The sequence below is a fragment of the Saccopteryx leptura genome, chromosome 1 (assembly GCF_036850995.1).
Source record: "Saccopteryx leptura isolate mSacLep1 chromosome 1, mSacLep1_pri_phased_curated, whole genome shotgun sequence".
Classification (NCBI taxonomy): Eukaryota; Metazoa; Chordata; class Mammalia; order Chiroptera; family Emballonuridae; genus Saccopteryx; species Saccopteryx leptura.
This window is the reverse complement of record NC_089503.1, coordinates 57,620,789-57,633,278: the sequence shown is the minus strand read 5'-3', so window position 1 is coordinate 57,633,278 and position 12,490 is coordinate 57,620,789. Positions and strand designations below refer to the sequence as shown.

General features: G+C 45.7%; 1 pseudogene; it reads right to left on the bottom strand.

Moving 5' to 3' along the window:
* Nucleotides 1–9,097, bottom strand: part of LOC136388048 (T-cell ecto-ADP-ribosyltransferase 2 pseudogene) — a 53,288-nt pseudogene extending 44,191 nt beyond the window's left edge.
* Between the last annotated feature and the right edge of the window lie 3,393 nt (nucleotides 9,098–12,490).

The window sequence follows — 12,490 nt, the reverse complement described above, 5'->3', positions numbered from 1 at the left end:
TACACCTACAATGGTAAGTGTACAATGAACTTATTTTTTTTTTTTAAGATTTTATTTATTCATTTTAGAGAAGGGGGAGAGAGGGAGGGGAGGAGCAGGAAGCATCAACTCCCATATGTGCCTTGACTGGGCAAGCCCAGGGTTTCGAACCGGCGACCTCAGCATTCCAGGTTGTCGCTTTATCCACTGCACCACCACAGGTCAGGCCTGAACTTACTTTTTTTACAATGAAAAGGAGGTCAAGAATAAATTGAAGAAAACAATATCGTAAATAAAAGAAACATTTTATTCATTGTAACAATAATACACTATAACATAAATGCATAATAAAAACATTTGTAATATTTTATATTGTAATTATGCTTACATGCCTATTGATTTTTAATAATTATAAGAAAAAAGTACTCATTTAAATACAAATATATCAAATCACATGCAATGAATCGACTTTGCTTCGATTGAATACGGACATTTACAGATTAGTCTTGCAATATCAAAAAGGAGGACATGTAGGAGGACACTTTTCAAGGGAGGACAGATCTTACAAAAGAAGGACTGTCCTCACTAAAGGAGGACTATGGGAGTCTTGGACTAAACATTTACAATTAGAGCATGGCCCTTTAATGCTCTAATATTTCGCTTTGGCCAATTTCTCTTTTAAGATTCTTTCAGGAAACTAGTGGGTTTTGAGGGCAACCGCTAAATGGTTTAGAGAAGTTGACCCAAGATGGCCTAAGAAAGGAAAAGACTTGGTTTCAATTATGTGTTTGGTGTCAGGCATGAGGTAATATTGCCATGAGGGGCAGTTGGCAGGAGAAGGAAGAGTATTAAGTTGGCTCCTAGAGACTCAAAGCAACCAAGGGGACTGGCTGACCCAGGTTGGCATCTCACTTGGGCGTATGGAGCTAAATGGACTGGGAGAGCAGGCAGAGAGCCAGACTTTTGGCCTACCTGAGTCCAACCTCTCAAATACTCAGTTCCTCAACGGGTAGGACTGGGGCAGGAGGAGGGAACCGACTTGCCTTTAATTTATTCAGCAGGAGTAAAGGAAGGACGTTGCACAGGGAGTAAGAACAACTAGGACCTTGTTTTGGTTAAATTCCATTGTAAGTTTGGACTCATGCATCTCCTCACTGGCCCTTCTGGTTCCTTACCTACAAAATGAGGAGGTTGAGATAGAATTCCAAGTGCTCTTCTAACTTAGGCATGCTATGATTCTATAACTTTTAGCATTTTTTGAATACTCTGTGTGCCTGTTTTTAGGCAAGGTGTGGAACTCCTAACTCAACACAAAGTTAGTTAAGGAGACAGTGCAGGCAGTTAGGTCTGTGGGTCTGGTGAATGGTCCGTGTAGTTGAGGGATCAGAGAGCGAGCAGGGTCAGGAAAGCTTTTCTGGAAGATTGGGAACCCATGGAAGATGGGGAATTTGAACTTGGGTTCTGAAGGCTGAGGCAAGAGATGAAAAGGTCTCATGTGACCTCCATCAGAACAGGGACTGCATCTTATCTTTTTTCAGGTTGATAACAGTGCCTTTCTTTAATACCTTCACATTGTCCCCCTTAGTGTTGGAACTTAGCGCTCAGTGTGTCTTGAGTTGGATTGTATCCGCTTGCAAAGGCTTCAGGTAACAAAGAGAAGGGAGTCACAGATAAGCATGGTGTGTGCAGGAGCTGGCAGAGTGACCTGCCTTGGAGAATAAGAGGTCTTTGGGATGAGGTCAGAGCAGATGGAGTGGAGCTTGGGTGTCAGGCAGGATTGTTTGGAATTTCTCCTGTAGTTACTGAATTCAATCAAGAGGCAAAGTGCAGCAAGTAAAGGAAGAATTTTTTGGCCATGTAGGATTACCCTAAGAAGGGACTGAGCAGACAAAGAATAGAGGGCCTTGGAGACAGGTTCAGGGGTTTAGCCCAGGACAAGGTGCCACTGCCCATTGCTTCCCTTATTGCAAATATCCTGGGGTCCCTTTGATCACTGTTTTTCAACCACTGGTCCACAAACCAGTGCCAGTTTGTCAGAAATTTTGTGACAGCTTGCAGACCAGCGGTTGAAAAAACACTGCCTTAGGATTTAGGAGAAAGAGGGAGGCAAGGAAAACACTCTGGGGAAGAAGAGGAGGAGAGAAGGTGCGGGCCTGTTCTCCAGAAGGCAAATGCATTGGATGCTCCTGCTGCCTCCTAAGGGTTTTTAAGGATGGAGATTGTAAAGGAAGTTGCAGGATAGGAACTCAATAAAATAGTCATCGGTTTTCCAGGTGTCTCTTTTAGGGTTGAGGTCTCCACTGATTGGTCAGTGCCAATGACCAGAGCAAGGGGTCATTAGTAATTGTAGCTGAACCTGAGGTCAGCTGTGCCGTCCTTGTCTGGTTTTGCTGTGTTTCTGGTCCTAGAGCTAAAACACAACTGAGGCCTAGATGTATTTGATGCAGGTCAGAAGCCCATTGTCCTGGGGGCTATTCTCCAGCCCCCTTGTTCTCTCCCCTGTTAAGGGATCTAACCCCGATGACTAGCATAGATGCCAGGTGAGGGATGGTCAGGGTAGGGTTGGAACTGCATGACCTGTGATATAAAATCTGGAGGTCTAAACTGCATGACCAGCAATATGCTAGTGGAGAAAAGGTTACCCTGGGGTGAGATTCTTGTTTTCCAAGTTTTGCCAGTTGCTAGGCACGTGGGGCTTTCAGCCCTGGTGACCTTCCCTGCTTGGCCTATAATCTTTATTTTCTTCATGTCTGTGGAAGTCCATGCCACACTTATATTTTTGCCTGAGTTTATCCTTTATCAGATGGAGTTCTGCTTTATTTATTTGGTAACAGTGTGCCTTTATCAACTAAGTAGTATTCCAGACAAAACTCAATTATGCAGACATAAAATGGAATGCTTTGTTTTATCAAAGTGGTTATTTCCTAATAAGTTAATCAACACTAAGGAACTTTTTAATGACCCCTATATGTCAGATTTTAAATGGCAAAGAATTTAGGATTTATTGTAGACAACTATGTACAGATCTATGGCCTCTATCCTATCAGGAGTGCTAGTTTTTACTGCTTAATTAGAATAACCCCACCTAACACTTCCCCCACCCTTTCCCGGGCATATTTCCTTTCCTTGTATCTTACCTCTGTTTTATTCTTTGACAGTAATTTGGGAACCTCAGTGCCTCCATTGTAAAATTGGAAAATAATAGACCTTACCTCTTAGGGTTACTATGAGGGCTAAATGACTAAAAATGTAAAGTGCTTAGAACATTGAACGCCTGGTACACGCACAGTCAGCACCCAGTACATTAGAACTGTATTGTTATTACTTTGTCAAAATTTTTCTTGGCCCTGGCCGGTTGGCTCAGCGGTAGAGCGTCGGCCTAGCGTGCGGAGGACCCGGGTTCGATTCCCAGCCAGGGCACACAGGAGAAGCGCCCATCTGCTTCTCCACCCCTCCGCCACGCTTTCCTCTCTGTCTCTCTCTTCCCCTCCCGCAGCCAAAGCTCCATTGGAGCAAAGATGGCCCGGGCACTGGGGATGGCTCTGTGGCCTCTGCCTCAGGCGCTAGAGTGGCTCTGGTCGCAACATGGCGACACCCAGGATGGGCAGAGCATCGCCCCCTGGTGGGCAGAGCGTCGCCCCATGGTGGGCGTGCCGGGTGGATCCCGGTCGGGCGCATGCGGGAGTCTGTCTGACTGTCTCTCCCTGTTTCCAGCTTCAGAAAAATGAAAAAAAAAAAAAAAAATGAAAAAAAAAAATTTTTTTCTTTATAGTTGGTGCTTCTTGGTCTTTAAAATTTACTTCCCCAATCTATAGGGAAGCTCATATTAAAGTTAAATGACCGCTTGTTAACTGCTTGAGGTTTTGGCAGGGTGGTGCAGAGAGAAGGATTTACCTAACACAGCTCTTGTATTTATGGCTCAATCAATCAGCACTACAAGGAATTTGTGAGTAGAAGACGTGAACCTTCTCAACCATGGAAATGTCAGCATCACATCTAATGCCTTGGGAGAATTTCTTGGCAAATAATACAACCTGTAGAAAAATCTAGTCACAGGAGCAAGATGTGATTATAAATGGTTTATTTCTTTATAGCATTCATAACAAATTGCATTTTAAAGACTGTTAACTGATGACAGTTCATAAAAGCACTGCTTTTTAATCACAGCAAAGCATCAAGAGACTAGGGATTTATCTCAGGTAGTAAATTTGGAGACGCATACTTTTGTGCTCAGACCTAGTAGATCCCTTAGGTGCCTTGAGGACACGAGCACTAATGTAAGCCACAAAAAACAATTGTGTGTCCCTCCCTTCCCAGTACCCTGTACAGAACCAGGCACCAGGGGGAGGATCACAGCTCAGCAGGAAGGAGCAGCAGGACCAGGGGGCCAGACAACAGCAGAATGAATGAAGGACTTTCTCCTTCCTGCGGGAGGAAGAGAAGGAAAGCTTTCACTATGAGGTTTCTTAAGACATAGGCCTCTCAAACTTCTCAAGCTTCACCCAAGGGTCAAAAAACTAAGAAAGGTGGGCTCTAGGGGTTCCCTATACCTGACTAGCAATTAGACTCTCAGGGATTCCTGAAATACTCAAAAATACCAGAGAGTGGACTGTGAGGGCACATCCTTCTGGGTCTCTGAATGTAAGGTCACCTTGAATGGACTGAGCGCTTAGACCTTATGGGCACCTCTGTCCCTTCCAAGGGACCACTTCCCAGGCCCTGTGCTTCTAGCTACGGGTGCCTCAGTAAAGAAAGGCTTTCCTCACCTGGGGCCTGTAGCTCCCTGGTCACTGGGGGCCCCTCAATGCTTGTCTTGTCCACCCAAAAATATGTTTCCAGGTCTGGACCTCATAGACCAGGGGTCCCCAAACTACCACTCACGGGCTGCATGCGGCCCCCTGAGGCCATTTATCCGCCCCCGCCACACTTCCGGAAGGGGCACCTCTTTCATTGGTGGTCGGTGAGAGGATGCATCCTGTGCTCCTGGAGCACCGTATGTGGTGGTGCCGCAAAGCGCTGCATCACTCACGTACAGTACTACTTCCGGTGACGCGGGATGCACGCGCCATGGCTCCGGAAGCACGTCATATCACTTGTTACGGCTAGCAGTGACAAATATGGAACCAGACATTGACCATCTCATTAGCCAAAAGCAGGCCCATAGTTCCCATTGAAATACTGGTCAGTTTGTTGATTTAAATTTACTTGTTCTTTATTTTAAATATTGTATTTGTTTCCATTTTGTTTTTTTTTACTTTAAAATAAGATATGTGCAGTGTGCATAGGGATTTGTTCATAGTTTTTTTTTGTTTTTGTTTTTTTTTGTATTTTTCTGAAGCTGGAAACGGGGAGAGACAGCCAGACAGACTCCCGCATGCGCCCGACCGGGATCCACCCGCACACCCACCAGGGGCGACGCTCTGCCCACCAGGGGGTGATGCTCTGCCCCTCTGGGGGGTCGCTCTGCCGTGACCAGAGCCACTCTAGCGCCTGGGGCAGAGGCCAAGGAGCCATCCCCAGCACCCGGGCCATCTTTGCTCCAATGGAGCCTTGGCTGTGGGAGGGGAAGAGAGAGACAGAGAGGAAGGAGGGGAGGGGGGTGGAGAAGCAAATGGGCGCTTCTCCTATGTGCCCTGGCCGGGAATCGAACCCGGGTCCCCCGCACGCCAGGCTGACGCTCTACCGCTGAGCCAACCGGCCAGGGCTTCATAGTTTTTTTTTATAGTCTGGCCCTCCAACAGTCTGAGGGACAGTGAACTGGCCCCCTGTGTAAAAAGTTTGGGGACTCCTGTCATAAACCTTCATCTTATGCAGCAACATATGTGTAAGGTGGGTGGATAATGGGGGATGGTCACGTGGGGAACTCAGACCCGCGAACTTTGGCTAGGACCACCCACAACCAAGCGCGCCAAAAGAGGCTTCACAGGAACCGTTTGGAAAAAAGCGACCGTCTGCCAGCCAGTGAGATTTCACCACGTCATATTAGCTCAACTTCCCTAGAGGGACCCCTTTAAATATCTCCCACGCAGTTTAATCCTTGCGACTTCCCTGGCCTCCATCTTTCCTCAGGGCCAGGGAACCTCACCGGGCGGGATGCATGCTCTGTACTCAATAAAGCCTTTTATTATTCCACACTTGGTGGCTCTGAGCCCTCTTCCTTCCTTCTCGGCGGGGAAAAATACCTTACAATATGTACTCTGTTCACCACCAACCAGTGTTAAAATTAACTGGAGTTCTGACTCTGGGTGGGATCTGACTTCCTTTCCTGGGGTTCTCAGCTCAGCAGGCCTGAATCTGAGTGCACGTCAGCCCTGGGCCTGCGGTGAACGGCAGCAGCTTTCCTCAGCCGGACTGTTTGTCTCGCTGTTCTGTGTTTATTAGCCTTGGTCCAGATTCAAAATTTCTACCTGTAAAAAGCTCAGAGTCGCCCAGCAGTCACTCTCTGTGGTCCCATTTCTACCCCAAACGTTTCTCTTGTTTCTGGCAGCTGTTCTGAGCATAAAGCCTAATTTGGTTGAAACTTGCTGTATGCTCAGTCCCTCTGCATCTCATCCAATCTGGCTGGACCCTGGCATCTCAACAAGACTTAACTTTCTTCAGCAACAAACTAGAGCCCTGATTCAACAAAAGCATTAATGACAGGCCCTGGGTGCAGAGGGAGCAGGAAGACGAAAGAGATCACCAGACCATAAACAAATTATCATAGAGATAGTATATGGCTGAGATGCATACAAGGTTCTCCATGGGAAAAAAAGATGGTATTTGTTGAGCAATGTATGTATGATAGGCAATAAGTTAAAAACATTTAATTCTCACAGACATATTACTGAGGTATTACTATTTGTACACCATTTTACAAGTAAGGCAATTAGGACACATTACTCAGGTAAATTGCTCAGATTTGCAGAACTAGTGGTGGTTGAGCTAAGATTACCACTGAGGTCATCTGACTCCAAACCTGTGCCATGAAGCATAGTACAATATTTAATTTTGTTTGATAGTATCAAGGAAAGCTTATGATTGGAAGTGATATTTGAACTAGGTTTTGAAAGATAATTACTAAGTTGATAGTGTTTTAGATTGTATGAAATACGACATAAAGTCAGAGACGGCAGGCCAGAAGGAATGATAGGTGTAAATGCACAGAAACCTGAGAGCCAGTACACCCTGGGGCAGTTGGGTACAGGGAGGCAGCTCCTGAATGCGCTTTCTCATCCACCACAGGGCTGGACAGGTAATAGCCTTTCTCCATTACTATTTCCAGCCATTACTGATATGCCTCCACTATGTCCTCTGATTTTACCATCTCTAAACATCAGTCAGTCTAGGCATCAATCCTGTGCATTAGTCTGCTATATGGCCCATTCATGTGAAACCTTTCAGTTGGCTTGAACACTATTAACCTGCGCTTCAATCTAGCCAGCTGCTCTATGGAAATGTCCTCCAACAAGCTCAGAACCTGTAAACCATCCACACTGGAAATCTCAAGGTCCACCATCCTATTTTCTGTCCATACTCTGCTTCTACTCTCTTTCTCCTAGATTACCTCTTAGAGAACACCAGATCCTCAGCCTCCCCTGATCACCACAGCCACCTGCTCATTCAGGCACCCTCATCTCCTGTCAGGATCACTGCAGTGGCTACACTGTCTGTCTGCAACCAGGTCATCCAGCTCCCCTGAACATTTCCTGTGCCCTCTGACATATCAGTAGTTTCCATAACCCATGTTTGCAGGTGCCCAGCAGATCTTTCTGACTTTTCTGCACAGCAGGGAATTTGAAAGCTTGGCTGGACAAGAAACTGTTGGATCTGCACTCTATTCCAGCATATCAGCCCTGTCTTTTTAGGAACCTAATACTCTTCAGCAGTTGGTTGAAGGCCCCATTGCTCTCTGCCCAGTGGCTTCTGGTAGCAGAGCACCCCCTTTTCTGTTTCATGATGGCCCAACTACTCCCACCTGGAACATTGCCCCAGACTCACCTGAGCTGTTGCAAATGCTGTCTAATGTTCTTGAATAGTTAGTGGAACTGTAGAGGCAATTGAAGTTACTCTTACATTTTTTGGGAGTTATAAGTGAAATTTCTTAGTAGTTTTTATTTGCGTCATTTATGGCAACATTTTCATACACCTCATAGCCTGGAATTAGCACTTCCTTTTCATGTAGCTTGAGAGAGATTTCTTGAATATCAACACCCAAGCAAGTTTCGATGATAAACAGTGTCCCCTCATCTTTAAGATATGTTTTAGCTGTATATTTAGACAAAGATGATTAGGTAAATTGGCCAAAACGTACTTTTCCTTTCCCACTGTAATCAAACTTTATGTCACAACCTCTATAAGCTGTATAACACTTCCCTTTTCTGAGAAGCTGAAGAGCTGTTGTCAAATAATAATGGAAGGCTTTGAACTGAAAGTTATGTGGATTTTGACAGAATTCTGTTACAGCTTTGTTAAAGTATATTGCAATATTCCTAGTATAGGCCACTAGAGCTCTTCCTTGGAAATCATTCAATTTATTTGAATCACTTGTTTTGTTCTTTTTTTGCTTCCATTTTTTCTCTGCCCCTTTCCATTCATCTTTAAACTTTCTATTCACTGCCGTTCTTTTTTTAAAAGGTGGGGTGCCATTTTCTCCATTTCTTCAGTACAACCCACATACTGATCATCAAATGCTTTGTCAGATTACATGAATTAGCCTCACATTCCCAGCTGGTCACCTGTAATGAAGAGGTAGTGTCCTTTGACCCATTTGCATGTACTGGATGCTGCCCAGAGCCCACAGTGTGGACTTCTTGCTCAGCACCCAATTTTGTATGTTTCTGTCATAGGACTCATGTATGGTACACACATGAAGATAGTCTTATTCTACTTTGAGTGGTGCAAAAAGAAAAAACTAGGCAATGTTATTCTGTTGTGTTTTGTGATGTTAAAAAAAATCTTTTCAGATTCATGCTATGTGGCTTCAGCCTCAGACTCAACTGTGGGAACAGTTTGAAAGATGTGAAGGGAAAGCAAGGTCAACAGGATGAGGGTGGGGGTGGGTGATATACATTACCTGTTGTGTTAGCCACTGAGTTAGGATCAAGAAGTGAACGGCTATGGTTAGAAGAGAGGTCATCTCCAAGTTCAAAAGAACTGCAAATAAAGATAATGAAAGTGAGGTGAGAACATTAGTTTCACTGCAAATGTGCTTATGACAGTCCCTACTTCAAGTCTGAAAGTGAGGCTCCTATTTACACTGCTTTCTGCACAGCTAACCAGGATTCCTGTCTTGGTCCTGCAGGCAGGGAGGAGTGGATCTGATTTCTTGGCCTTCATTGGATTGGATAAGGAAAGAGTTAATTCTGGTCATAGAGCTGCATATCACTCAGATGGCCGATGAGAAAACAGATCATATTTTAGTGGACCCCTCACAGGCCCTAATTATTTATTTATTTATTTATTTATTATTATTATTATTATTATTTTTTCTGAAGCTGGAAACGGGAGAGACAGTCAGACAGACTCCCGCATGCGCCCGACCGGGATCCACCCAGCACGCCCACCAGGGGCCACGCTCTGCCCACCAGGGGGCGATGCTCTGCCCCTCCGGGGCGTCGCTCTGCCGCAACCAGAGCCACTCCAGCGCCTGGGGCAGAGGCCTAGGAGCCATCCCCAGTGCCTGGGCCATCTTTGCTCCAATGGAGCCTTGGCTGCGGGAGGGGAAGAGAGAGACAGAGAGGAAGGAGGGGGGGGGGGTGGAGAAGCAAATGGGCGCTTCTCCTATGTGCCCTGGCCGGGAATCGAACCCGGGTCCCCCACATGCCAGGCCGATGCTCCACCGCTGAGCCAACCGGCCAGGGCCAGGCCCTAATCAAGGGTCTCCAAACTTTTTACACAGGGGGCCAGTTCACTGTCCCTCAGACCATTGCAGGGCTGCCAAATACAGTGGTCCTCTCACTGACCACCAGTGAAAGAGGTGCCCCTTCCAGAAGTGCAGTGGGGGCTGGATAAATGGCCTCAGGGGGCCGCATTGCGGCCTGCGGGCCGTAGTTTGGGGACGCCTGCTAGGGAAATACTATGAGTCCTTTCACAAATGTTTTTAAGAAACATTCTTCTCGCCTGGCCAGGCTATGGCTCAGTGGATAGAGCGTTGGACTGCGACGCGGAGGACCCAGGTTCGAGACCCCGAGGTCGCCAGGTTAAGCACAGGCTCATCTGAATTGAGCAAGGCGTCACTTGGTCTGTTGTAGCCCCCCGGTCAAGGCACATATGAGAAAGCAATCAATGAACAACTAAGGTGCCACAAGGAAGAATTGATGCTTCTCATCTTTCTCCTTTCCTGTCTGTCCCTATCTGTCTCTCTCTCTGACTCTGTCTCTGTCACAATAAAAATTAAAAAAAGAGCTTAAAAAAAAGAAACATTCTTCTCAAAGTTTTATTAATTTTAGGCTCAAACTTAAGTCAGTACTTTTGAATTGCTCTCAACATCATCAACTTTTATTTCACTCAGGGAGAGCTAATATGCATGGAAGCTTTTGGGGTTTCTTGGTTAGAGGAGAGGTAGAACTTGGTGTTGGGAATTGAGGAAATTGAGAATACTTCTGTTCTGGCCTAACTATAGGAAGGGAGAAAGCCCTTTTGTACAAGGGACTGTGAGACACAGAGACCATTAGTACTGCCTCAGGGTCTTGGGTCATAAATTGCACAATCTAAGATCAAGTTTTTTTTTTGTGTGTTTTTTTTTTTTATTTAAGAGGATGGGTAGATTGCATATCTGTCTTCAACATGTTTCCTTTTTTATCAGGTCTGACCTTACTGTCCTACCTGGCATATTTCTTACACAAACTGACTTTGTGGCTTTGTCTCTTTTTTTTTTTTTTTTTTTTTTTTTTTTACAGAGGCAGAGATAGACAGGGACAGACAGACAGGAACAGAGAGAGATGAGAAGCATCAATCATCAGTTTCTCATTGCGCATTGCGACTTCTTAGTTGTTCATTGATTGCTTTCTCACATGTGCCTTGACCGCGGGCCTTCAGCAGACCGAGCAACCCCCTGCTGGAGCCAGCGACCTTGGGTCTAAGCTGGTGAGCTCTTTGCTCAAGCCAGATGAGCCCACGCTCAAGCTGGCGACCTCGGGGTCTCGAACCTGGGTCCTTCCGCATCCCAGTCCGACGCTCTATCCACTGCGCCACCACCTGGTCAGGCGTGGCTTTGTCTCTTGATGTAACCCTCACAACAGCAATCACCCTCGTGTTCAGATCTTTTCCCAGTCCCATCCGAGCACCAGTCTATCCTCAGGGGCCTTCCTGGTTTCCTCACATTCAGAGACCTGCCCCTTCAGAGAACAGAATGAATTATCAGGTACCTGATTTCCTGCAGCTGCTTTGTGATTTGGTCTTGGCCCATCTCTGACAGAAGTGCCTGAGAAGGCAGTGCTCTGGCCTTTTTATTTGGGGGAAGGTGTACTGTCAGATTCAGATTAGATTTGAATGAGAGGGAGGGTAGTTTATAAACTATCCCCTACAAAAAGCTGCACTTGGATGTTTTTAGAAGCTTTACTTATAATTGCAAAACATGGGAGCCTGATGTCGTTCATTGATGATTGAAATAAATGCAGACAATGGAATTATTATGCAGCACTAAAAAGAACTATCAAATCATGAAAAGGAAGAGAGGCACCTTAAGTGCATATTACTAAGTGAAAAAAGGCAACGTGAAAAAGTTCCATACTGTATGATTCCAACTACATGACATCTGGAAAAAGCAAAACTATGAAGACAGTAAAAAGATCAGCAGTTGCCAGGGATTAGGCATGGTGGGAAGAGAGATGACAGGCATAACACAGAAGATTTTTAGGACAGTGAAACTATTCTGTACGATACCATAGTGATGGACACATCATTACACATTTGTCCGAACCCACAGAACGTAGAACACCAAGAGTGAAGCCTAACGTAACTATGGACTGTGGGAGACAATGACGTGTCAGAGTAGCTTCCTCACCTGCCGCTCTAGTATGGAGTGCTACTAATGGGGAAGGCCATGCAGGTGTGGAGACAGGAGTATATGGTCATCTCTGTACCTTTCTCTTAATTTTGCTGTGAATTTAAGACTGCTCAAAAAAAAAAAAAAGAAAAGAAAAAAAAAGAAAGGTTCTTTCCTCAAAAGAGGTTTTTAGTGCCTTTGGTTCATAGTTGATATTTCACATTATCTCCTGGTTCCAGGGCTCCTGAGTGGGGCTGGTCCCAGGAAGAGCATCCTGGTGGGGGTTCCTCTGTGCAGTACTTGGAGAAGGAGAGTGGACAAGTATGGAAGGTGAGGGGGGATCTGGCCTTGCCTCGCCACTCAGAGATTCATTGTCCTATTTGGGTTCCTGTTTCCTCAACAAGCCCACAAGAGGGTCCTGGGAAAATCAGTCCCTTATAATGCCTAAGATATCTGGGGACTGTGGCCTGGCCCTCTCCCAAAGGACTTCCTTCCCAGCACCCCCCTCCACCATTTTCACCCCACTCCCCCCAAAAAGAAATT